Below are 25,407 nucleotides of genomic sequence, written 5' to 3'. Positions count from 1 at the left end.
AAAGCCTTTAAGATTATTTCTCATGGTTCAGTAGAAATAAATGCTCTATTGAGCCCGTGTTTGAAAATATTCAGTCCCAATACACATATGAGATACATACCACCCTTGAGGTGAGAAATCTATTTTAGGGTTTTCCTGTCACTTTCCAAAAATAGCTTAGAAGACAGTGGTGAAATCAGCGCAAAAGTGACCATCTGGGGTTTGTCTGAGTAAGCAATAAGATGTAAAAGAGAAAGAGAAAAAAATACATGGAAACAAGAGGTCCACCTTCCCGTACAAATCTACATCCAAGAAAAGGTAATGTTAAAACAAGGCAAACCTCTGATTTTCACAGACACTGCAAGAGGCTCATTTTAAATAGCTGTTCACCCCCTCCTTCCAGCAGGATCAGTCTTGGATATTTTTGAAATGTCCCTCTAAAATTACCTAAACTGTGATGGTCCCTACAGTGAGGAAAAAAATACTGGGGAAGTACATGTTGACGCCAGAACTAGATTTTGATTTTACCGTAACTTTTTACCACCCATCTTAACTTTCCTTTGCTTTTCAGATATTACTGGCCACGACACGAGATTCCCCTGCTAAAACCCTTATTTTCTCTTCACACATCGCCACTTTTTTGGGGGGCAGGGCCGCAGCTCGAAGCCCGGGGCTGCCCTGGAGGCTGAGCGCGCTTGGCAGCAGCTGGAAAAGTGGGTCACTGGCTGGCAGCTGAGTGACCCCGCTCCGGGCGGCACCGCGGGACGTGTCCCAGCCTCTGGGGAACGGCAGGGTTTGTTTGCTGTCGGGGAGGTGCGGGTTATCAGCTCGGCGGGGAGCGGAAACAACCCAGCGGGGCAGCTTTCCTGAGGATAGGCAAAGCTCCAGCAGCCCTGGGCCGGCCTCTCCCCTTCCCGCGGGAGGCGCAGGTATAAAACCTTATTAACCTGCGGCAAAACAGCGACCAAGCCTTCTGGCCCATCTGGAAATAAATATGTGAAGTCTGGGGCGCCATCCTCCCCACAGGGACAACTGGAGTTGGGGAGGGGACTCTGCACATCACCTCAGCCCTGAGCACGGCTGGGCACCATGACCCCGAAATGGCACGGCAGACAAAGCCGCAGCCGGGCTTTTCGCGCCTCCCGGTGCGGTGCCGGCGATGCAGGCTGCTGGAAAACACCGGACTGCAGCCATTTCTGCACCGCCGGGCCCTCCGCGGGTCGCCTCAGGGAGCCGAGCGGCGGGAGCCCCTCAGGGCCGCGGGGCGGGCGGGCGCCGTGAGGGCGCAGCTGGGGCGGCAGGGCCCGGCAGCAGCGCCCTCCGTGCCCTCAGCGCCTGCGAGGGCCACCTCCACACCCTGAGCGGGGAGCCGTGAGGGGGAGAACCGCTGTGTCACCTCCGCGTCCCCCCCCCGTCACCTTTGCGGTGCGGTGGGCTCGGCCCTTCAGACAGAAAGCGGGCAAAGAATCCGCCGAGTGCAGCCGCTGACTCCGATTTGTATTATTTCAACACCCACTTTGCTCGCCGTGGCCATCACTTTCTGAAAACTGGGACAAAAAGATCTCTCCAAGAGGCTGGCGGGTGATTCTGGCACATCTGGGCAGTGCCAGGGCTCCATTCCAGCCTCGCACGGCATCAGCCACATAGAAGTGTGCTTCCTACAGATTTCCGTGCGCTTAAAATCACCTCAGACCACTTAACTTCACACAGACAAAATCTCTCCACAGTGGCACTATGTGCAGCATTAGACCTTACTGCCTCAAAAGGGAACTTTAACATGAAAACAAACCCCTTCAAGTTATCCTTAAAAAAAAAAAAAATTAAAGTCTTAAAAAAGCCCAAAAGCGCAATTCAAGCATTGAGAGATCACCACTTAATGTTCACACTGTGCTGCAGCATGTGATACTGGGTTGTGTCCTCAGTGACTCGCAGCATCATTTCAAACCCATCCTCACGCCAGGAGCTGCTTTAGGGGAGATGCCGATGATTTTCACCATCGTTCTTTCCTCTTTTCCCTTCCCCACCCTGCCCCAAAGAGCCAGCTTTCACACAAACCCCATTTTTCTTCAGGTTGCTCTGAAGAAGACGCTGTTTTGACAGCATCGTGCATTTTCCCTCTTGCGAGTCCGTGGAAGCCCTGCCAAAGAAAGTGATGTATGGCCAGAAAGAGACCCTCAACCTCACCCTAATTAGAAGCCTTCACTATTCAACAGGGTTTCAAGAGGACAGAAGCCTGAGGCAGCTGGATGGGAATACGAACCATACCATGCTCCAGCAGCTTTCTCATATTCATCCAGTGACCGAGATCCATCTGTTTATCATCAGCTGCAATACAGTCGGAGACAAAGTGCATTGTTAATAGGGTGTGTTTGAGAGAAAAGTCACAAGGAAGTGCCCTAAACTAAGTGATTTCTGAAAGTAATGGCTATGGAGCGTATACCACACAGTAGCGCTGTGCTAATGGATATTTTTCTTCAGTCATGGACATTAACTGTGCGGTTTTGCCAGAAAGACCCAAAAATAAAATAGAAGGTGTGAATATCTTACAGAGATAAGATATTTCCATTTCTAACTAGTTCTAACTTTGATTCCTTTTTCTTGTAAGGATTTGCCATACATTATCAGTACAACAGCTCCTTTTGGCCACAAGCTTGTCACTGACAGTAACCCTGGACAATGCTTCAGAGCATGCTGAATGTTCTCCAAGGAACATGATTACATATACCAATTCCAAAGCATTAATTAGCTTGCTTCATCACCCTCGCTCAAGTTCCTGTCTCTAAAATAACAAGTCATATATTACCACATATGACTGTTATATGAGCAACTATTATCACACACTGCATGCTGTTGAGAAGCTGAAGATTGTGCTTTTAAGGCCGTAATCCTGTTGTGTTCAGCACTGTGTGGAGAGGAGAAGCAACCAGGAGACACCACCACATTTTCACGAAGGCAGTGTGAAAACGCAGCTGACCTGATGCCACTGAGGGATGTCCCACTCAGAGTTTGGATATTGGATCCATGGACACCAACAGATTCTCTGCTGCTGAAAAAGCACTCAATGGCCACCAAAAGTAAGTTTTTTTTTGTTATTTTTTTAATCAATGACAATGTAAGAGGATGTCAGAGCTCTTCCTAGTCCAGGCCTTCACATAGCCACTTGAACTTGTATTGATTAGGTATGGTGCCCCTTGGAGATGGAATGAAAAGCTGGACACTGTGGAGCACGCAAAATGCAGTCAGGTCAGCAGAAGCTTTCAGTCCCTGAAGCCTCTAAAATTCAGAAATAGAGACACCTTGCAAGCAACACACCCAGGGTTATTTTAAAACCAAAGGTTATAGGGTGGATCTTTTTTTTTTTCCTGTTGCCTTTGCTTCAGCTTTCAGAAATTTAACGACGTGCCACACTATCAAAGCATTCATTCATCATCTTGATTTCTTGCCCCTCCCATTGTAAACTTTATTCTACCACCTTTTGCTCGCTTCCATGCAGTCACTGTTCTTAGCAGGCTCACAGAGAAGGTTGTCTGGAGGCAAACAGACACACTGGGGTAACTCGAGCAGATCAGCTCATCTGGTACCAGAGGATTTATAAGGATGCTTGTTTTATGAATGTTTGTGCGCTTATTTCAGAAAAGGTAACTATAGTAAAAAACAGCAGTTTTCTAATAAAAAAAAAAAAAAGATGGTTTTGTTTGCTGATAGATGTTTGAGTGTCTGAGTTTGAAACCAGGGTAGAAGTAAAAGCTTGAGCTGGACCTTTTCCAAGAGGACCTAAAACCGGAAGAACTGCAGTAGCCTCGTGATCCAGCGAGGAGTTATGTAACACTTGCCGTGTGGAGTTATTTCTAAGGATGATTTTTGCTCCGTGGCCCTGTCCTGTGAGGTGATTTTCACAGCAGGTTCGGGCTGCCATCTACCATTGGAATGGACTGCACTCACAACCCTGTACAAGAGGTGCTTTAATCACGGTGACCTCTCTGCTCATCCCAGCAGCTCATGTTTGGTTTAAGCACCGCTTCCAAGCAGGGCTGCAGCCCTGACCTGAATAAATCAGGAGCTGGGGAATTTATCACTTTCCTCAGTGGTTTATTATAGTGGTTATTAAACATCCCTGCTAAAGATACATGCCTGTGCTCTGAGTTTTCTGGTTTCAAGTTCAGTCTTGTGACTTTGCCAGCTAAATTGCAGAGCCCTTTAGTACATATTTCCTCTCCACAAAGGTGTTTAAAAGTGCTGTAATCAACTCACTCCTCAGCCTTTCTTTCTGATAAACTAAATACGTGGAATTCTTCATCTCTTTCTCTACATGCAAAACACAAGCCTTTAAACCAGCTCACAAGCCTTCTGCAATCTCCCATCTTTCAGCACCCTCTTAAAAGCACGGGCAGCTAGAGGGAATGCTGTACTCCAGTGCAATAAGTGCACTTGTGTCCCCTCTGAGCTCCAAATCCTTTCCCAGGTGTTTTATGAGGTATAGGTCCCTTTCAGGAAGCTTGAATCTGGCTCCAGACTATGCACCCCTTACATTTGTGTATCTTGTTTTCTAACAACCAAGGACTCTCCTCCACACCCCTTCCAACAGCACAGCACTGCACATGTGTGGCATGGCCCAAAAAGGACCTTTGAGCTCTCTGCCTTGCGACAGTCTTGACACTTTTCCCTTCAGCTTCCAGCGGGATTGCCACCAAAACCACCGTTAAATGGCAACGCACTTCAGATTAAAGGAAATAATCTCCGATTCAGTTTGTGCTGCAGATGACTTTGGGAGGAAAAGCACATTCTGACAGCTGCTTCCATTTCATTGTGCTTTTTTGTTTTTGAAAGAGAGAAGACCATTTGTTTTCAATTTGTCTATAAATAATAGAGGAAAACACAGCTGAGGGGCCCAGTGTGATTTTTATAGAACATTCATTTTTAGAAATCCGATAAGCTTAACCACATATGTTTGAAATCACACTAATATAAAATAGAGAAATCTAAAAAAAAAACTACTCTACTTGTCATGCAATCTATTATTTATTTTATCTAGTACTTAGCAGCATTTGTCAAATATTTGTGTGTTGGGGGCAACTTTGGACCTAAATTCTGAACACATGGAGAAGTATCTTGCGGATGGAATTAACAGATTAGGACTTAAACCTTTATGAGGTCAGAACTGGGCAGTTTTTCCCTGGATGGAGAGTGACCTCACAGGCCAGCGTGACAATTAATTATCTTCTGTTTTTCCAAATGAGCCAGGAAGGCAATGGACTACACCTGAATTCCACTCACGCTGTGTTGGTGCAGGTCAGATCTCAGAGATTACTGGTGACATTGGTGATATGTGTTCCTCGGCCAGGGCACAGCAACAAACCCCTTATTTCTAGTCCCCCTATTTCCTCAGAAAGACCACATTTATAAATAAATAAATAAAGGAGGTAAATTATTCCACTCGTGTACCAAGAGAAATGCTGATCTATGGTACAGCAACCTCAGGAGACCAGAGTAAAGGGGAGTGGGACATATCTGTAGCTCAAACATAATATTATGCCTTAGAATGTTAAATTCTCTCTTCCCATTCACAGCACTATAAAAATTGTTTATGACCCTACTTGTCTTCTGCTTTCCTGAGGTACAATCATGTCATGTCACACCCATGCCATTTAACTGATATATCATGAAGTGTTTGTTACTAATGAGGCATTAAAAAATATCTCTGATCTGACTTGAATTTTTAATGCCAGTGGGTGAAGCCACTGGAAACGGTGTTGTTGGAGAAGGGCTGTTTTCTGCTGGATCATAGCGTGTGAAAGCTGCAGGAAGCCAATAATAAGCAGAAGAGTTTTATTACAGAGGCTCTGGCCACTACCTTGTAAGGTCTCCACAGCATCAGAATCCCAGCCTGTTTGTATCAGCACAGTGCCTGGAAGAGATACAGCAGCCTGGAGAGGCTCCTAAATCTTCACAGGAGGTTGCACTTCTAAGTGCAACTTCCTATTTAAGGAAGCAGGCTCTGTGTTAAAGGAAAAGCAAGGCTTACGGGAAGATTTGAGGACGTGAGAACACTTCCCATGAGACCAGTTGGCTGGAGCCATCTGTCCAACGTGGGGAATGCTCCTAAGAGCTCATAGGAATGACCAGGCAGTAAAGAGAAGTTCGCCAACTACAGCAATCATCCCTGTCCCCTCACCCATGTCAGATCCCTCCTGAAGGAGCAGTGTGGGATACCAGAGGTGCTTATGAGGGAGTTTGAGGGGAAGAGAAGGGGACTGCAGCCATTCCACTGCTGGCTGTGAAGGGCAAGCTCAGCTTTCAAGCCTTTAAGAATTCCTTTCTCCTCTGTTCCACAGAAAGGCCTGACAAACTAACAGTGATATACTGTTAGATTGTAGATTCCTGCTTTTAAAAGAGTGTATTTCGTACAGTTTTAATGAGCTGGTGTTTGCCCAGTACACTCAGCTATGGTGTGTGCTGGCCTGTCTAGCTGATGGCACAAATTGCAGATATATCACATCCAGACTTTCAGAGAGACAGAAGGGGAATTGCCATGTCCACAGCCTTCTCAGACTTCCCTCCAGGTGCTGTGCTGGCAGCAGGCCCTGCTGCTCCCTGGAGAGGCAAGCAGCGCTCTTGACTCAGAAACTGTTAGCAGACAATAACTAGTCATTTCAAGAATATGTTCTGTTTTCAGATAAACACACACACAGAACATGATGAAACAAGACTTTTTTCGCAAAGGAAGCTGCCCTGCTCTCACTGGACTCAGTCCTGACTGTGCTTGCTTAGACATCCAGCCATTACTGGAACCTACGGGGAGTGTTTAGCCAAGTGCATTAGGGCTGGAGGTCACTTAAAGACCTTGGCTTCAGCCCCCAGTGATTTCGGAGCACTGAGTTTAAAACCACCCACCACGATGTCCGTGTTTGTAATATATTGATTCACATTGCCCACGTACACACCCTGGGAGGACATGACAGATTTGTTCCTGTCATCTTTTACCACTCCTTAAGGAAAATATGTAACCAGCATCCCACCTGTCACATACTGAGTCACCTCCCGGTTAAATACATTTCTTACTCGTATTTCTTTCTATTCAGCAGATAAACATGCTTCATTTGTCAGTACAGTCACTTCCTCAGGAAAGGCACTGAAGGTTATGCTGTACCAGGAGGCAGATCACCCACCAAAACACTTGCTGTAAGACAAATGCTCAGGCCGGGGGAACAATAAAGGTGCTGGGACCGACTTCAATCAGGTGCTGCAGGAAGGGGATCCTCTCAGGCTGGAAGGGGAATAGCTGAGCTGGCCTGGTGGCCGGTTTGGTCACCCAGAGTGACCATGCTGCTGTCACGCAGAGAGTGGAGCATGGTGGTGTTACAGCGCAGTGTAAGCCGTGCATGGAAAGCTGTCCGTGAGCCATGGGAGCAGGTAGGCTCCCTGTGGACCCCAGCAGCTCTCAGCATCCCACAGGCACCAGGTCCCCCCCAGGCCAGGAGGTCCAAACCAGGAGCAGGAGTGGGCTGCACGAGTTCCCAGCAGCATTACACAAGCCACTGTTGAATTTTATTTGCGAAGTTAATTTTTTTCCCTCCTAAGAATCTCACCAAGCCTCCTCCACACATTACAGGGAATTATTGTCGATTCATAGAGGGGTGTAAAGTTTAGGGATTATAAATGGGTTGTTTGCCTCAGCTCGTGGGGCAGTCTGGCAGCAGAATCATGAGCAAGTTTGGCATTCCCACTATCTTGGGTTTGTGCTTTAATCAAACTTTATGTAAGATGCAGGAGGCCCAGGAACTCGCCATACTATCTCTAATGTCAGGAACTGATTACGAAGGCACCAGTGCTTCTTGTTTTGCCAATGCAGCTCCAGTCTGATAGAAAATTATTTGACTGAGGGCTGGTTCAGAAAGGAGCCATAAACAGATAATACCCACATGACTACAGGAACCAAGAACTTAATCTCTGATGGTTATTTCCCAAAGTAAATATTTAAATAAACTAACATCTAAAAAATAATAAAATGTAATTGGAGATAAGCAAAGTTATAAAAGTTATTTTCCTGTAGGCTGCAGGAAATTTTACTTCCAATCCCCTCAGCATACAACAGGATTAAAAAGTCACTGCGATAGAAGTAGACATTATAACCCAAGAGCAGATTTCCTCTGAATATCAAAAAGCACTTCCTGTAATGGGAAATTTGCAACAGACCCACGTAGTGGCAAAGCAAGGGTTAGTTTATTACATGTGGATATCCTGCCAATAGATTGGCACCTGCTTACAGCCTCTAGATTGATTTACAACCACAAGGGAAGGCTTCAACCCTCTCATCATGAGAGGTGCGTCTCTTATCCACTACGAACCTTCATACAGCTTTACTCTTGCCTTTTTTCTCTCTTAACGCGAAAAAAAAAAGTCTTATTTTTCGGCCCTAAAATTTCCAAATCACCATTCTCGTATTTCAAAAGTCACCATTAATCTGTCTGCCGCGTCTTTCCTTTACGTTCTTTAAACCCTCCAAAAACAACATGCCGACAAGGGGAGGAAACAAAAAATAAAAATAAAAAAAAAAAAAAGAAGAAATTCGTAGCAAGGCATTTTATCCCCATAACCGGGGAGCAGAGATCGCAGCGAAGCGCAGCCAGGCCGAGCATCAGCCGGGCTCTGCGGGCTGCCAGCTCCGTCATCCGAGCTCCGGGAGGAAGAGGAGGAGCCGAGGCTGCGGCAGGTGCTGTGCTTGAATTCACAAGCACAGTGACCCTCCCTAGGAGCATGGCAGGAATTTCAAATGGGATTAGCCACCCGGACAAGGGAAAGGTCATACTTGACATTTCCACTGGAAATTCTAATGCAAATAGACCTCTGATACTCATGACATTTTTTCACACACGTCTAACAGCCATACATATGTAAAAGGAAAATGATAAAATGTGATGACTAATTTATGTAAATCTCATAAAGGCAATAAGACCGAGGGCTGAGCACATAGAAACATTAGTCAGGCGAAGGAGCACATGATTGTATCCCTCTTTTATTTGCTACCATTTTAAATTGGTTTATTTTGATAGGGTTATTATTTGTTTGGCTTTCAACAAGTGTTCAGTGCCTGTGCAAGGAGTATAGGACACAGAGCCCTTGCTCGTGGTAAGGAGCACAGTGATCTCTTGGCTTTATTTGGGATGATTTTGGTTATTGCCATGAGGGTGGGAGCTGAGCAAGGCAGAGAGGCTCTCTAGGAAGCCAGGGATTTTTACAGCCTACCTCAGGCTTGAATATTTACACACTGAGAAATCCTGGCTGAGCACCCAAGGAAAACCTGAATTTTTGGAATTAGATCCCAATGCAATTCAAGCAGGATACTTACAACATGAAGATTATATGGAAAGTAGTTCTACAGCAAAGCTTTTCTCACCTCAAGGAGCCTTAACAAGAGCATGAGCATTGCAACACATTCTCACAGCTATTTCCACCGTACATCTTGATAAGCAAATTTCCTTATCTGTGGTGTTCTGAGGTCACCAAATTAGACAGAAATGGAGTGTTTTGGCTAATCTACCAAAAGAAGAAAAGTAAAGCGATCAGGCTGAACGACAACAGAGTGGCTGGAAATTTTGGCTGTCGAGCTTTGCTGTTGCTTTGCACAGCAGAATACACACTCAGCGAACCTGTGGTCGGCAGAGCTCTGAGGTATCTGCAGGTCCCCCAGTACAGGCAGGAAAATAAGTCAAAGCTAAATATAAACTACGTAGAGAAAACCCAATTCTCTCAGCATCCTATTCAAAGTTTTGCTTTCAACACAACCAGGAGCAGTTTTACACCATCGTTGCCCATTTTATTTCAATATGTCTATTTCTGCACTTCTGTATTATTCCAAAGGACAGTGCCTCATTTTCCTCAGTTGGGGGGTTGAGGAAAACATTTATTAAACTCCTTAAAGCTTGTTTATTTTTCTTAAGCCTAATTACCTGCCCGCAATGACTTAATTTTGTTTATTACGGGTTTTAAAATGACAAGTTCATCTGCCACCGGAAAGCAGCGCTGCTTTAGCGACAATGAAAGGCCGCAGTCCTGCGAGCACTTATGCATATGCTTCACGTTTTGCATGTAAATAGTCCCATTTACTAAATCCCCGTTCTTTGAAAGGGAAGAAAAGGCTGAAAGGCAATCATTGTTTTCCCAGGCAAACAGTGCTGGGGAAGAAAGGAACAAGTTAGGAATATAGAAAATTAACTCATTTCCCATTGCCCACCACATGCACGCATATCCTGAAACTCCTGAATTCACTTCAAGTATCTAAAGTATCTCTTCTGTATGCAGCCCAGTTTTTCAGCGTCTTAATGCTTTGTTAGTTTTCCAAGGCAATTTATTTAAGCAAATCTAACATGACACACACACACACAAAAAAAAAACCCCCAAAAACTTTTAAAAGATAATTCAAGAGAAAACATTATGAGCAAGCAAAGACCAGCTCTGATATTCAACCTCCTCTAGAAGTATAAAAAAAAAAGGGGTGGGGGGTGGAATTCAAACAACAGTCTAGGAAGGAAAAATGTATTCATGCACTGTAGAAATTAAATAATTCAATGCACTCTTCCCCTGAGCTTCCCAGTTAGCTCTATCACCCTTTCATCTGAGCTGGATAATAGCAGCTGTATTGCTTCAAGTTAAAGTCACCCTAGGCTAGACATGGCAGGACTGATCATAGAATCACAGAATGGCTTGGTTTGGAAAGGATCATGTAATTCCAACCCCCTGCCATGGGCAAGGGACACCTTCCACTAAACCCAGGTTACTCAGAGCCCCATTCAACCTGGCCTTGAACCCTTCCAGGGCTGGGGCAGCCACAGTTTCTCTGGGCACCCTGTTCCAGGGCCTCAGCACCCTCACAGGGGAGAATTTCTTCCTTGTGTCCAATCCAAACACACCCTCTTTCAGTTTACAGCCATTCCCCCCTGTCCGTGGGGACACGTGCTGGGAGGGGTCTCAGACCTGGTGGCATCTTAGAGGATAAGAAATCTCCTGGCTTCCCTCTCTGAGGGAGGAGGAGGAGCAGCTCACAGCCTTGACCTGAAGCCCCCTACAGAAAAGAGAAAGGAGAAGACCAAGCCTTTTTTCCCTGCCTCTGCCCTGCAGCAGCCCAGCCAGAAGTGCTGAGGTCCATTTGAGACCCTGACACTCAGGCACAGCCTGAGAGTCCCTGCAGCCCAGCACAGCATCCCACCAGGCACAGTCTGTGGGAAAAGAGGAGTGGAAATCTGAAATCAACATTTCTGAGGGCCATGGGCAGCTCATTAACAGCAGCATTGACATCAGCAAGTGGAAATAGTCCCCTGTTACAAACACACACACACACACACGTGGGTTCCTACACCAAAAAACAGATCTGCTGCTCTGCCTCAGACTGGCTCATGTTTTTTCCGCTTGATAAAGAATCATGAGTTACTCTGAAGTTTCTTCTATCACAGACTTCTTTCAAACCTGAGTAGCTGTCGTACCACCATCACTGAACCCACATAGGAGATTGGGCAAGTGGAAAGAATTAAAAAAAATTTGCTAGTATGAATTTTCCTATAGCTGTTCTTCATCAATTCTCATTTAAAAAAAAAAAAAAGTATCCTTAACTTGCACAAATTAAAACCTATATAAAACCAAATTAGGCCGGAACTACTGCTTTGAGGTTCCTTCCAACCTAAAACATTCTAAGATATAAATTGCTTATCACAGCAATTAACTTTGGCACAGGGAAGAAGACAGAGCAGCAGTCATTGCTGTGATTACAGCCAACAGATATGGGGACAGAGATGGGTTCAATTAACACAGCCTGTGTTAATTGAAGAGTTCTTGTAGCCTGGAGAGCTACAGCTGATACAACCTGTGCCTCTCAAGTTACCATTGCCACCTGACAAATGTTCCAAGCACTACAACTGAATCTACACAATTTTTTCTTACTGCCCAAAGATAACACTTCAGTGGCTAAAAGAGGGGCATGAGGGAAAGAAAATGCATGGAATTAATTAAGAATCATGAGCAAACTCCTCCTCACAGAGAAGTCCTGTGACATCTACCAGTGGTGAAACCAACAGGCGTGTGGAACAGATTGCTCTAAGAGCCAGGAGAACCCAGGTGAGGGTCCCTGCTCTGGTGGCCACTTGGCTGGACACCATTCCTCACTGGGCCCAGGATTCCAGCAGCTGGAGCCCAGGCAGGCAGGAACAGAGCTCCCGAGCTGCCTTTGTGACACAGAATGTGTCCAATTCACACCACACACATTCGTGCTATTTGCCAGATGAAGGGGTGGCCTTGACGGAATTAAAAGCTGCTGATGAATCCGTGAGGCCAAGAGAGCTGACGCTTTTTTTTTTTTAAAGGTTACTATTCAAGGAAGCAGTGTAGTGCACAGCAGTAACAAAAGGATTGTGGCAACCAGCAAATTATTCCCTGGAGAAAATTCCTCCAAAATTGGGTCATGACAGAATCCAATCAGGTAAAAAAAAAAAAAACAACCACCAACAAAAACACCCACCAGACCCAAACACAAGGAATAAGATCCTTGTTCTGCATGAATTTTTCTCCTTTCCTGGACTGGAAACCAGATGTACTTTTTTTTTTTTTTAACTTATTATTTTTTATTTTTTCAGACTGCCAAAGACTAAGCTGTCTTGAACACTGAAAACCTAACTCCAAAAATACTCCAAAACCAGCTTTCCTGATTTTAGCTTACAGATTATTGAATAACCCACAGGCCACCAGCTTCTCTCCTGCTATTTCAAGTCAGTCCAGACCAAGCTGGATGGGGAGGGGAAAGGCAGGTTTGAGCTTTGTTTGATTTGGTTTTAGGCTAAAGCTCAAGGTCCGTTTATTTAGGAAAGGGATTCCCACCCCCCAGTGCAGTGTATTTTATGTTCAATAGCAAATAATACAGGAGCATATAATCCCTATGCCAAGTGAGGTGTAATGCACGCTCAGTTCTAGATTTTGGGGTTAAAATTTCTCAAGAAAAAAATTTCTTTTCCTCTTTCACTATATTTTACAGAATTTTCATTACTTTCCTTATATACTGACTTTTTTTGTCTAGAGGTACCTAAGATCCCCCTTTCTAAAGCTATCAGAGGTGTATTTTGGAGAAGGATCAGTTATTTCCTCCAGGGCCTGAGAGCCTCTCCCTGAAAGAACTCTCCTCCATCCACCCCATGAGTAAAACACTGAGCTGGAAGATCTGGGGGCCGGTTTCAGCTCACCTGCCTGAGCAGCCAGGCACGAAAACCCCGTAGGAGAGGAAGAAGAAGGAGCAGTTTTGCCCCTTTGCCTCCGACGGGGATCCAAGGGCTCGGAGAGGAGCGCGCAGCGGTTCGCATCAGTGCGCGAGATGAATATAAAACCCAAAGCAAAACACGATTTGTTTTTCAGTTTATTAAAGGAAATGTTTTCATATAATTAATCATGGTCCGCGAGGCCGCTTTATCCAACGCCGTCCCTCCCTACCCCCGCCATCCCACACGGAGCCTTAGTCGGACTAAAATTTTGCAAAGCCTTGCATTGTTCTCCCTGACACCGGATCAGCGGACACAAAAAAGCAACTGCCGGCTCAAAAGCAATCCGGCGATAGAGCCTGGTGCTATCTAATCAAGGGCAAAAGGTCACTTCCGAACAACTGGGCAATAAAAGATTATTTCCAGGCGCAGAACAGAAAGGCCCAGTGGTGGATGCTTGAAAGGGGGGGGTGGAAGGAGGGCAAAAGGGCTCCCGTCTGTGGGAGGAAGTGCATTGAATAAAGCCAGCAGACGGGAACCATCTGGCTTTGTGCGTGGTCTGTTCTTCAGAGGAGAGAGAAAGCCCCCTCAGCGGGGCCAGTGACTCCATGCAATGATTCAAACTTTTCTTCTTCTCTCTTTTTTTTTTTTTTCTCCCCTTTCTCTCCCCCTTGTCCCCATCAATTTTAAAGCAGCTTTCCCAGGCACCAAAAAATTGGAGATGGGAACTTTCCTAATGGGTGGATGGACATGCCTTATCAAGTGCAAGCTGCAAGATGGAGCCCATGTTTTAATTTGGCCATTAGAGATGGCTCTTATCAGAGAGCAAGGCCTGTGGATGACCAGACAGGGCTTTTTCTGTTTGCTTTGTTTTTAAGGATAGCTTAAAGAAGAAGCCTCCCAGGGACCCAGTGGACTGAAATTCCCAACCCATCCAACACACTGGGGTTTAGTTGCATTTTTAAACAGCAAAGAGCATTTCCAGCAGCATCACCTTTATTATGTATACTTCATGCATTTCCCCCTTTCCTCTCTCTCCCCACTTGTTATATGGCCTCACTTGAATGAAAGCAAGAAAATAAAAGGGCCAGATTACATTCAGTCCAGTTGCCATGGCCTGTGGGAGGGCAGAATTGCAAACACTCCAGTACAAATGGTACAATCCCTCTTCCCTCCCCTCAGCCCTGCAGTTGTCCTCCATGTCCTCACTTTCCCTCGCTCCGTGGCTCGCACTGGAGGCCTTTGGCACTCGGCGGCGAGGAGCTGAGTCTATTCAAGCGCCCAGACACCTCCTCCGTTCACCAGTGAATTAACTTTAAGCATGCAAATCACACTAATCCAGAATTCACAGGAGAGGAAGTCAGGAGGGTTCCCAGTGGTCTGGGAAATATTTTTCCTTTCGGGAAGGGAAGGGGGGGGGGGGGGGGTCATTGCACTCTTCTTTAGAGCTCGCTGCAGGTCACTCTGGCTCATCTCAAAGAAAGTTCAGTTCAGAGGCTCAGCTTGACATTCATTGGTTTCTAAATCGGAACCTCTTGAGCGATTGTCCCAGCAATCCCAGGGATTGGGGCCTGAGCAAATAGCCCCCGACTAATTCTGCTGTAGTAGGGGGGAAACGAAGCAGTTAAATGTCCAGTTTATCAACAGAAAACAACAACTGAGCCTTTGTCCTAACAGGGTGCAGGAGGAAACCGTTTTGCAGGGCTCATCTGCATGAGAAACCCGGGCAGCTGGGAAACACCGACATAGGGCTCTCCTGGGGGGAGATCCACCCAGACACTGGAGGAGAAAAGTAATCCATACATCGGCTGTCTGTACCACCACCTTCGAAAAGGAAGGAAACCTCAGGAACTCTGAGTGAGTCGGATGCAACTTGCAATTGAGGGGCTTTGTTTTAAAGGGAAAAAAAAAAACACCAACACCAAAAAAACCCACCAAGCAAAAGTTTAAATTGAGAACCTACACAGCAGGTCCTCTGCCACAGCCTACTTGTTAGAGAATGAAAAAAAAACCCACTATCAACAGCAAGGTGACCAAATGGCCAAGGCAACTGCTCTGCTATTTCTTCTCTACAGCTCTGCAAGCTGAGGCAGTGCAAAGATAGCAGAGTTTCTGCTATAGTCTCACCAGACACAGAAATGCAGGATGCAGTTTGGGAATGCAAGGCCAAAATGCCAAACCACAGAGTTTAAATGGACCTACTATAAAGTGGGTTAAAAAAACCCAATGTCACTCCTCCTGCTCCTCACTTTTTTTTTTTTTTTTTTGGCCACTCAGTACCGATCTATTCTCAGTTTTCTTAGCTAAGGGTTTCTTGGCAGTCACAGGCATTTTTCTGTAAGGATTTTTAGACACCCAGAAGTGGTTGGAAAAGCACAAGCAAAGGACTTGCCCCCACATTCCCCGTCTCTCTGAGAGCTGAGCAAAAAGCCTTGCCCTATTACTGCCCAGGGTGAGATCTATAACCCGTATAGCAGACACGGAAACTGCATTCCACTTGCTCATCAAACCCAGTGGGAAAACAGCTTGAAGGTGCAGGGGAAAAAATCCCAAATGTAAAGCAGGTGAGCCCCAGGTTAAGGCAGTTGCTGCTTTAACAGCCACTTTCAACACTTCAGAAAGTGAAACCACTTACTGGAACAACAAAGCTGTGTGCAAGGAGGAGGGGATGGCTGGGAAAATGTGTCTCTGGAACAGACCCTTTAGGGACAGGCCAAGGCGAGATGATGAGGTTATCACCAGGAAGATCACAGCCCCAAACTGCAAGGTCACAACCTGCAGGAACTTAGACAAAGCTTTTAAAGAGAAGCAAATCCAGCCTTTTTTTGGAGTGACCCAAAAGAGAAACCCATCCAAAGGGACGCTTCCATGGCCCAGCAGTACAATATTCACATTCCAGCCACAAAGGAGCCAAACAGCTTCACTGCAGTGGGGGCAGCTCCTACTCCCACGTACCATGATTAAAAACCTGGAGACTCACAGTTGCTTCAGAGCTCCACTGGCATTCTTTGAGGCCAGAGCATGCCCTACGCTGAGCAGCCACCCTGCTTTCCACTCCACTTAGCATTAATTACAAGCCTCTTTCTTGGATAGCTTGGCAGCTTTGTGGTTCAAGGGGGAAAGGGGGAAAAAAAAATAAATCTCATCCTATTAAGTGTAGCCCAGCGACCAAAAGACTCTGAAAGATAGGAAACCCTTCTCAGCGTGAACAAGCAGCAGAACTGCACTTTAAAATACAGGTTTTAATTGCAAATGGCATTTCCAAGCTACCCTGCTCCTGGGGCCGCCTCGATGAGGGCCGGGCGTGCTACCAGACAGTTAATACCCTCAAACAGCTTCCCACTCCCAGCCACAAACAGGGCTTTAAACACACCCCATTTGTATCACAAAAGGCAGCCAAAGCGCCTGTCCTTGCAGGAGGCTCAGCTCTACTTAGGCACCCAACAAAGACGAAGTTGGTAAGAACCTCCATTTGGTCTCTCTGGCTGACTCAAACCCAGCGTTTTGCTGGGAGCAGATTCTGTAATTCTCATACGAAGCCTCTGTAGCTTGATCACAGATCACAGGCCAATTTTAGCTGATACCCTTAGCACCAAATCCACTGGAGCTCCAGAAGGGATGCAGGAGAACAGCACAGCTCTCCTGTCATAAACCCTTGGGTTTAAGGCTGCAGGTCTTGGGGCAAGCCTGAAGGAGATCAAGACCATACTGTGAGCTGCCTCAAGAAGAGCAGGCCTGCTTAAGACCCCTCTACATAACCAAAGGCTCTTGTCCTGGGTGTCCCCTCAGCTGTGGGGAGTTTGGGCTTTCTAATTCTGTGGAGCATCCCAGGTGCTCTCAAGGGGCAGAAAAGAGTTTGCCACTAGCTGAGTTGCTCAGAGCTTTCTAGGTGGATTTTTTTTTTTCTTTTTACTCTGAATTTACAGACCCTGGAGCATTGGTCTGCCATGTTCTCAGCATCCTAACTGGCTTAGCCAACAACACACCCTGCCAGTGTCTTGCTGATGTGGGATCCTTTAGGTTTGTAACCTAAGGGAAATACATGCCAGCAATCTACTGTGGATGAGGTAAGCAATCCCTATTCCTTACATCCAGTTGTAAATCAAAGGGTTTCCTGCCTAAGTCTAGATAAGAATATAACCCCCAGGCCATGGACCACCTGACAGCACGAGTCCTTTTGTTAAGAAAATGATTGCAGATGACTCAGTACTTTCTCCTGCTCTCCTTTGCCAGGTAGCACCTCCTCTGGATGGCTGAACTGAGCTGAGACTCCTTAGATGAGAAATTCCATCTGGGGTCTGGCTTTACAGGCCATCCCTGCATTTCCAGCACAGGAGGGCAATGGATACAGAGCCACCTCCACCATATCCTGGTGAGATCTGGCTCCTTCACTTGGGGAAGTGCTTAACTCCAGGTTTTGCTGAGCCTGACAGCCTTAAGCCTCCAGCCCTTGCCACGGCCTGTGGCGGTCCTGTTGCGAGAGACTGCTCTGAACGCAAGCTGATGGCAGAAGAAGGACGTAGGGAATTTTAAAAAGCATTTTCCATTCTGACTCTGGTGTATTACTGTACAGCCGTGTCAAACTCCTCCATTGCATTGTGGCTGTTGTCCCTCACACTTCTCCTGTCTCACTGCTGCCCTGTCTACCCAGGCAGTGGGCTGGCTCCGTGGGATGCTTCCCACCAGCACTGCAAGCACAAACCGAGAACTCTGATGTCATGTCTCGTGAGCCATCAAAAAGCGCCTTGTTTGAAACAGGGAGATGGGATGAGGTCATCAGGAGTTGTAACCATTCTCTTTCTTTGGCACACCACCTCCTTATCTGGGAGGCATTGCGGGGAGGGCATTGTAAAGGTTACATAAAATCAAAACAGAATTGTCAGGCGTTCCTCTCCCTGACATTTGTTTTGGCAAATTTACATCCTCCAAAAAACACGAGGGAGGCATCGTTTTTCCCAGCAGAACATCACGTAGGAGTGGGGCTGACACAAAGAACAGCCTGCCCAAGGGCACTGGGGAGGCCTTAGAGGCAGGAGGGGGAAACCTTTGGTGTACACTGAATGCATGTGCAAATACCCCCAGATGTCCCTCTGGCCACAGAATGCAGGAGGAGGAGAGGATTATCCATCATACAGCTCCTGTCATGGGAGGCATTTTCATTATTGCTTTACTATATTATATAATTGCATTGCCCATAAGCACAGGACAGCCAGAAAAACCCTTTGTGTTGCCATCTCACAGAAGCACTGCTGCAGACTCACAGGTGGGAAGGGTGGTGGGCACATACCTTGTTCACTCAGATCTCCTCCACCTTCCTAAATTATCTGCAAGGAACTGGAGAAAGGGGGAAATAATCATAATGTCCTAACAAACCTACCAGTGAGGCAGTTTTACAGCTTGGCTCCAAGCCTCTGCTCAGAATCTCTTCCTCCTCTTTTTCAGAGCTCAGTGAGGATGAGCAACAGAGGGCATGGGCATCCTCCCATCTGCTCCCATTCTGGAGCAAAGATACATCCAAAATGCTGCAACTCTGCAATCCTCCTCTCTTTCTGGGATGGTTTCAATGGTAAGATTTACAGCCTAAAAGATATCACTGAAGTCATGGCAGTAAGAGGGGCAGCTACAACAGCAAGGAGGAGAAACAGAAGTATTTCACCGAGTCCAAGCCTTGCAGATGGTGAGAACAACAAGCAAAAGCCATGCTCACAGTTAAAGCTAATGAAATTCTACAATCCCCATGGGAAACTCAGAAACACAGGTATGAAATGAAGCACTGCTTCTTGTTTTCATTTGTTTTTTAGTACTTTGGTTACATGTTGAAATGCAATACATGGATGGAGTGCAGGGGCTGAATTTCCTCAGGTGCTGCTGGACACATCCCGTTTTTGGTTCATAGCCCTGCACCCACATCTGCAGTTCCAGTAGCCACCTACAGTGACGTGCCTTCAGGCAGGGAGGTACGGAAGGAGAACACCTCTGACACAGAGGCATGAGCATCCCAATTCAGACACCGTCCATCTGCCCCAAACCATTTTTTGATAAATTTTAATAACATTGCAAGAGCATCTCTCTGTATCTTCTCTGTAGGCATCCACAGCCCTCCATTAGCAAGATAAGATTAAACAACAGCCACTTCTATCTTTATGTGGTAAAACAAGCTTCTGTATTTAAGATAAACTTTACAGGACGGGTGGTTTCCTAGAATGGAATATCCCCAAGAAAACATTTAACTATCCTACATAAACGTCAACAAGGTATGAGTAGAGCGCACCTAATAAAGCAGATAGAGGCTACAATAAAAAGGGGCCCTAAATCAAAGGGCAGGTTCACACCAGCAAACACTCACACACACTGGGCCGATTGGAACAGGGCCCTCAGCGCTGCTGGCAGCCCAGCAGCTCTTCTGGTGTGGCTTTCCCTGCCTCTGCCTGGGGCTTTGACACCATCACCTTGCCGGGGCTGTGGCCGGGACTGCATCCACAAAACTGCCCCTGCGGCTTCTGTACTGGGAGCTCGGTGCGGATTTCTACCTTTATCACCTCTTTAAAAAAAAAAAAAAAAAAAAAAAAAAAAAAAAGGGGGGGGGGGCGGCAAACGCAGAGCAAACATTATCTATTGTTAATTACCTGTAAAGTAGGGCTTTTGCCACTTCCCCAGTTTCTAAGAGCTCTGAAGTGAAACCTGAAAGAAGCCACCCATTGTTTCCAATTGTGCAAGAGCCAGGAGCAAATAGGGCTCAAATTGCAGCTCTGAAAGGCAGCAGGAAATTGGCAGCCCGGTAATCTGCTCCCCACCATTCAGGGGAACAAAGGCGACATTCCTCCTCAAGTAGTCACCATTAGAAACCCAAGGCTGATCTATTTAGTAAGGCCCACAGAATAAATCTGTGGAAATAAAGAGTTTTAATTAGAAGGCCATAGGATATGGCTCCAGTTTCCAGCCCCTCAAGTAACATGTATTATTTAGGCCCTTACCTCGTTTCCCACATAACCAAACGCTGACACCCCGGCACCAGCACCGCTGCTATTAAAAAAACCACCCCAACAACTAACAAATGTGGAAACTGTTCATTACAGGTGGATCATACCCTATAGTGTGCTGTCCCAAGAACATTTTAAATTGGTCCCTGTCTTGGGATTATATCTTTTCCCCCTAGAGCATTAACAATCCTTCTAAACCACGACACCCCCCCCCATCCAGGGCATGTTTTAAGTGTTCTCCAGAAAGTGCTACAGTTTCCAGCAGGATGGGGTTTTTTTCCCTCTCCCCCCTCCATCCATCTGCACAGAATGACTCAGTAATTAAACACTGCTGGTCAAAGGCTCCTGGCTGTGCCAGCGCCTCACAGCGTGGCTCCACACAGCCCTGCAGCCACAGTTTTCCCAGCAGCCAAAGAGGAGCGTTTCCTTCAGAGCTGTTTTATCAGGCACGGTTAATTTAAAAGAATTTAAGTCCAAGTGCAAAACGCTCTGAGATGCTTTGCAATTTTTGCCACCTGGACAGATAAAGTTGTCCCAACCCCAGTGTGTTAGAACTGTCAGGAAGGAGAGCAGATGAGGTTAACTTTTCTAGGGGATGTTATCTGCACCTGGCAGCAGTGATGGATGACTCAGGAACTACCATGGCAGGTGCTCCTGCTCCAGTACAGGGCAAGGGATGGAAAGTGGGGATACAAGAACACAGGCCCTAGAACTCCAGGTTTGAAAGCCCATACAAAAACCTCTGTGGAGACTCCAGAATGGCACCTTCTATCTCTACCACTTGCTCCAGAGAGACCTCTGGCTATTGAACACAGCAGAACTGGTGCATTTTCAACTCTAACAGTATTTCCTCACTTACTCTTGGCAGATCAGTAAATTCAAGCCCAGGTAGAGCCAAAGTTTGGCAAAGTTCATGCATGGAGTTGAATTTCAGAAGAAAAATTCATGACATCCAACTATCCTGTATTTCCCACCCTGACTAACCGGGTTTATCCTCACCTTGAATTGGATGAGATACAGGACATGTAAAAATGTATTAAATCAAAAAGTGCCTCAGTGACAGCACAGGTGCTCCTGTAGTCATAGCACATTTCACCCAGAAGAACTTTGCATGGAAAAGGAACAAGTGGACAATTATTCCCTAAAAAGAAGGGGTCAGGTAAATGAGATTGGATTTAGATCAGGCTTGGGGATAAAAAGGATGTACTGTGCAATCTCCAAATTTCCGGGTTAGAGGAAAGCTCCAGCACTTCCCCCTTCCTTTCAGGCAACTAGCTTATGCATTTTCATCTGGAAGTGTGCTTCTCAAAGTGCACAGATCAGACATCACAGAAGAAATGAAGCTTTGGAGAGAACCTTCACCAGGCCAGGTAAATTCATCTCTTCCTCCTGTTTGGAGTGTGGAAGAGGAATCCTCACAGCACTGCAAGAACTCTCAGGTGGTTTGGAAGATGAAGCATGTGCCAGAAAATAGGAGGTTGCATTTAAAATAGTCATTAAGTAGTTAATCAGTTATGTAATTTCAGCCTATTTAGGGAGCTCCATCTACTTCTCACACTCACTTTATCCCACAAACTAAGAACATCCTAACATTTATGAGCACTGGGCATTCCTAAGGCAGTGTCGCCTGGCCAGCTCATTCACTGGTGTAAATCCATCAGCTCCATTCAGAAGAAATATTCCATGGAATAAACCCGCTCATACTCTGGCAGCGACCCTGCGGGGTCAGGCAGGATGTCCCATTGTGCTCCTTCTTGCACAAACACAATGGGGTTCAGCCCCCGGGGGCAGAGCCTCTGTCAGGCTGTTTGTGCCTCCTGACATCGCGTTCTGCAGGATGTTTGTTTTCAGGTCGGGGCACCCAACCAACGTGTAGACAAAGGTTCACAAAACAGGGCGTGCTTACAAGGCCAGAGCCATGGCTATCAGGCACACCTTCCTCCAAGGACTGACCAAATGGATGCTTCTCTGCTCCAAAATAAAGAGCTACCACACAAGCTAATTTTGGAATACCTACTTCTCCTGGAAGCACTCAGTTTCTCTCATAATACTGCCCCACATATGTATCACGAATATGGCAAAATCCAGGTGAATTTCTGGTTCTGTTTTGATGCTAAAATCAAAAGTTGTTCATTAAGACCAGTGTCTCACCCAAACACAGTTAAACTAAAAAGCCAAGCGATGTGTGGTTTGCAGGAAAACTTTCCTGAATTTGTATTTATTGGTAAATAAATGAGGCACTACCTCAAAAAAGCTTCACCAGGAGCAGCGGGAATGGCAGCTCCTGAGAAAACTAGCTGCACTGCAACCATTTATCACAAACATCAACCAAGCTGTAAACATCACTCCGGAGATCACAAGGTTTTTTGAGCAGCTCCTTGCCACAGGCTCCTCATGGCTGGGCAACTAATGCCAAGGGAAGAAGCCATGTCTTGGTTCCTCCCACCAGCTGGAGGAAGGTGAAAGACAACCACAGGGAAGAACTACAAATGATCAAGAGCTGCCCTGCAAATGAAGGGTCATCAGAACAAGACCTGTGCAGCCCCAAGTGCTGTGTAAGGCTGCTAAATCCAGCTGTGTGACAGCAGAACAGAATTTTATTCTAGGTTTTTTTCTGAAGCACCACCATGACTGACAAATGCTCCAGTTGGAAAAAGGCCAACAATGAATCAGGATTCCTTAGAATTTGGAGGTAATTTTAGCAGAACAAGAAATGCAGAAGTATCAGTGAGTCCTGAACATTCCTCCAGGACAAAAATCTATTACTTCATATAAGTCCATTAAAACACTTCATCTAGCCCCTTTAATCCCTCTTAACAGATTTGCTTTATCACAAACAGAGGAGCTAATCCTCTCCCACCTGTCTTTATGATATGGAACCATAAATAAGAGCAAGTACTTTTCATTTGTTAGGCATTATCCCCCCTTGGATAACCCACCCCAGCATTTCTGTAATGGAGCCATCTTTGGAGAACCACCCCAACTCTGAGGGCAAATTCTCACTTCAGCCATGGAATCCTCCAGCATGGAACGTGGAAACTTTATCTACCCATTGTTTTTATTGCTAAATTACTGTTTCCTAAATTCATCTCTTACCACAAGTTTTGAGACACTAAGCAAAGTGAGAATTCCAGCTTGCTGGACTTGCCTTTTTTCTTCAACCCAGACCTTACACATCTGAGGCCTTCGCTGTTGGAACCAGATGGCAGCCTCGGCCAAATCCATCACCCACCCGTGCAATTAGGTCAGTAGGTCAGCTGAACTTACTGCCATTAATGGTAATTACATCACCATTTCACACAGAGTGGAAAATGTAAATGTAAATTACTGGCTTCTCAAAACAAAAATATCAGGGAAAAAAGTAATTTTTATGAGCTACATTGCAATAGGCTCTGCAGACATGGAGGAGTAACGTCAAACAGCCCCCCTGATAAATTTGGGGTTGAAGGACTGCAACATGCACTTCAGTACCCTAATTGCTGGAAACCCCCTCAGCAACCCCCCTTCCAACAGAACACAGCATCCCTGGATGGCCATTCCACTGTGGAAAGTAGAACAGACACAGTGGCTGACCACTTGGGGCACACTAAAAGTAACCTGTGTCTCTTCAGGCTGTGGAAGCTTCACTTCCTCCAGCTGTCAGCTTACTCTGCTCTTTCAGCTGGAAAGAGAATTTGTGCGCTCCCATCCAACTCTGTGTGGTTCTACACCACAAAATCCAACTGCCTGAATGAATCCCCAGCCCCTTCCATGGCACAGTGCAATGACCTCACGTTCCAGAGCAGCCAGAAGCGAGCTCAGATAGATTTGTGTCACAGTTGAGACTGCCACGACACACAGAGCATCACCACACAATTTCAGAAGGCTTTAAGCATTTGCCCAAACAGAGTAACACCTTACCTCATCAGAAGGCTTCTGCCCACATAGAGCAACACCCTGTCACTTCAGGAGACTGCCAACATCTCTCACCTTGTCCCCCAGCCCAGCCTTTTATCCCCTGATGCTGATGCACGGCCCCTGTGTGCCCTCTGTCCCTTTGGTGGTTGGTCAGTGCCCTGGGCACTCGTTACCCCCAGTGCTGCTCACCTGCTCTGCACAGCTGTGGCCCATTGGGGATGAGGCTCAGCTTCAGTCCCATTCCCAATTAACACAAACTGTGTGCCTGCACATTTGTATGTTCAATACAAAGCATACAGCATCTAACCCTAGACAAAAAACATATTATTCTCATTTTCTAACACTGTCTGCTTTACCTGGCAATTAGAAAACCATGTAAGACCTGCAAGGAACTGTTTTCTTCTCCTTGCTGTGTAGGTCCAAGTCAATTTTTTCTCTAGAGGCACCGCAACCTCAAGTTATTCCTAAAATCTGGTTAGTAAAGGGAGCATTAGTATGACTAACTAGAGTGTAGCTGTTGTTTTAAAAAAACAGATCTGAAACAGTGTCACGACATAGCTCCCGATGGAAGACAATCATTAAAGAATGGAGAACACGTGGGTCCTTTGGGACCAACCCAAACCCCCAGGTAAGTCAGTGACTGGCTGAAAAAGAAGAGACAGAGGGCAATGTCTTCCTTGAGGAGGCACAAGCAGCATCCCTGGAGCGGGGGCTGGCTGTGATCCAGCACTGGAGGCGTTGGCTCCGCGTTCCCGGGTGTCAGCACAGCGGACATCTCTGGCCAGCGCCGGACAGGGCCCCCATTGTGTGCCGGGGCCATTCGCAGCTGTCGCTCTTCGAGACGCGCGGTGACAGCGAAGGGTCGCCAGTCCCTGCTCCTCAGGAACGTTCCTCTCCTGGAAGTTCCTGCTTCCTCCCGGGAAATCTTGGAAAGCAGAAGCCGTGTGCAGCCGGTGCTGCCCCCCAGCCTGTCACTTCTGTCACACGGAGGAGCAGCACCGCCTGCACCCTGCAGAGCACTCCTAGATGTACTCAGATGATGATTTCTCTCTGTGCCTCTCCGGGGTCATCTGTGCTGCTTAATATAAAAGCAGCTTCTCAGTCAGCCCTGTTCCATGACACTGCATCAGCTGGGATGGAATTAACTACAAAAAGGCGAGCTTATTCAAATCACCACGGTGCTGGGAGTCAGAGCAGCTTGAATATGGTAATTCAAAGCAGCAGGACTTCAAAAAAGAGCAAGATATGACACATTTGTCAAGTCACTGCTCTGTTCTGAAGTGGAGTTTCTCTAGAACCTCTTACTCTGAACAGCATGT

The 25,407-nt window shown here is 46.3% G+C and overlaps 1 long non-coding RNA gene across 6 annotated transcripts; it reads left to right on the top strand.

Moving 5' to 3' along the window:
• Positions 1-2,914: 2,914 nt before the first annotated feature.
• Positions 2,915-25,371, top strand: LOC135298642 (uncharacterized). Of its 6 annotated transcripts, none has more exons than XR_010360678.1 (7): positions 2,915-3,053; positions 14,889-15,068; positions 17,138-17,278; positions 17,445-17,583; positions 18,654-18,969; positions 19,074-19,168; positions 21,459-25,371. It is a non-coding gene; the product is annotated as an uncharacterized LOC135298642 (long non-coding RNA). The 6 variants fall into 6 exon arrangements; XR_010360675.1 differs by adding an exon at positions 12,330-12,445 and having other exon boundaries at positions 2,943-3,053; positions 18,654-19,168; XR_010360676.1 differs by lacking the exon at positions 19,074-19,168.
• Positions 25,372-25,407: the final 36 nt, after the last annotated feature.

Source organism: Passer domesticus, chromosome 4 (assembly GCF_036417665.1).
Source record: "Passer domesticus isolate bPasDom1 chromosome 4, bPasDom1.hap1, whole genome shotgun sequence".
Taxonomy (NCBI): domain Eukaryota; kingdom Metazoa; phylum Chordata; class Aves; order Passeriformes; family Passeridae; genus Passer; species Passer domesticus.
This window is presented reverse-complemented; position numbering and strand designations above follow the sequence as displayed.